Genomic DNA, 1,937 nt, shown 5'->3' on the forward strand with positions numbered 1-1,937 from the left:
TCTATCTATCTATCTATCTATCTATCTATCTAAAAGAAAAACTGGGGGTTTTGCTACATTACCAGATTTGCCCATCACCTTTCGGTGTGCTCATTTATTAGGGATATGTTTCTAGGGTTTTTGTAATTCTGTTAATGTGCTGCTTGTGTTTCATGTGTCTCTATACGGAGCTGTATATCTCCCTTCCGCAAGCCCTCACCCCAAATAGAGCTATCTTGCAGGACTCAGTTTCAAAGGGGCTGGGTTCCTCTAGTCACCAAATCAATCATACACACAAACACACACAGATTAACATGACACACCTGACCCGGCTGGGTTGATCGACATGGACAGGCTGACACCCTCATATGTCAAGAATCAGTTCATCAGAGCAACAATAAACTGCAGTCAGACACAAGCACACAGGTAAACAGAATAGCTGTGAATCCAGCTGGGTGTCCAGCTGACACCCTTATGGGCCAGCATTCAGTTCATTAGGGCACGTCTGAGCCACACAGACCTCACAGTATTTTTGGGCTTCACAGGGATCTTTAGCTTAGGTAAAAGAAGTGTTGCTGCAGAGCAAGTGGAGAAGGAAAAGTAGAGAAGGAAAAATATACCCAGTTACTACCAGTTTGACTATAAAAGTTATTTATTGCTAAGTATATGAAATATATGAAATATATAATGGTACCAGTAGTAATAGACGTGCAAAGGAAAACAAACACAAACAATTACAATAGTACCCTGGTTTCACTAAGTATTTGGGGAACCTTAACTCAAGCTTAACTAATATAGTTCAGGGTCAGAAATCTATGCTTAGAGAGAGAAAAGAGAAAGAGAGAGAGCAAGAGCTGGGATCTCACCAGTCCAAGGCACTCGGGTATCAATGCTGACAGGTAAGGTTCTTAGCACAGTCCTTGAAGGGAGATGACCTGTTTCTTCTAGCTTCTCAAGAACAACAGCGGATGGTGTCAGAGAGAGTTCTCCGCTTGAAGCACACACACACTTTGCTGCTCTTTTTTACAGATTTTTATACTCTCAGTTCAGCTTCTTCAAAGCATTCTTAATAGTGTAAATAATGGTCTTTTCTCTTGACAAGGGGTTATCTGGTTTGGAACATCTCAAGAAATTGATTGATAATCAGGAAAAACATAAGGTTAATGAGTAACCAGACACTTAGGAGCAGCTTGAAATTCCTATGGGTAGCAGGTGTATTTGGATGGGATACCTCATTGTTTCTTCAGAAACAACAGATAGCTTGCAGCATCAAGGTTTTGGATTTTTAGTGTTGTGAACATGCCTCAGCTTAGCATGACTTTTCCAGATCTTACTGTAGTCTTTTAACAGACTTAAGACAATTATTGGAGTGTTCATAACCTTCTGTGGGGAGGACTTCCACCAGTCATCCCAGGAAAAGTATGACAACTTTTGTAGTCAGGGCTCCAACAGGCTGGATGCTGTGATGAACCCTTTACTATTGTTCAAATGTTGCCCATACCCCCTCTGACTTAGTCTGTTTGCCTCAGCATTCCCTAACCCAGCAACTGAGTTTTAGCCAATCAAGTTTAAATTTCATTTCATAGACATCATAGACATCAGGGCTGAAAGGGACCTCGGGAGATCATCGAGTCCAGCCCCCTGCCCAAAGGGCAGGAAGTCAGCTGGGGTTATAGGATCCCAAAATAGGCCTCCCATAGTGGGACTGGGGAATGTATGGCCTGAGATATCTATTAAACTTTAGTTCTGCTTAGTTCTGGTTAGATAAAGTGTGTGTGTGGGGAGCGGGGGGAGGTCCTTTGTAAATCCAGATTAGAACTGGTCTGATAAATGCTGAGCTGGGTGTGTGTAAATATGGGTTGATTAGCATTTGGAGCACAGATTCCCCATCATGCAAGTTTAGGTAGTGGGGGGGAGATTCTTTGTGAGTCAGACAGGCTGCGTCCTGTGCCAGAGTT

General features: G+C 42.6%; 1 long non-coding RNA gene across 1 annotated transcript in view; it reads right to left on the reverse strand.

Annotated features, from left to right (window-relative positions):
- Window positions 1-1,696, reverse strand: part of LOC109306341 — an 11,565-nt gene extending 9,869 nt beyond the window's left edge. Inside the window, exon 1 of the long non-coding RNA XR_002099952.1 lies at window positions 1,686-1,696. This is a non-coding gene — a long non-coding RNA (uncharacterized LOC109306341). The remainder of the gene's footprint in view (window positions 1-1,685) is intronic.
- Window positions 1,697-1,937: the final 241 nt, after the last annotated feature.

The sequence above is a fragment of the Crocodylus porosus genome, unplaced genomic scaffold (genome assembly GCF_001723895.1).
Source record: "Crocodylus porosus isolate Cpor-Errol unplaced genomic scaffold, CroPor_comp1, whole genome shotgun sequence".
Taxonomy (NCBI): domain Eukaryota; kingdom Metazoa; phylum Chordata; order Crocodylia; family Crocodylidae; genus Crocodylus; species Crocodylus porosus.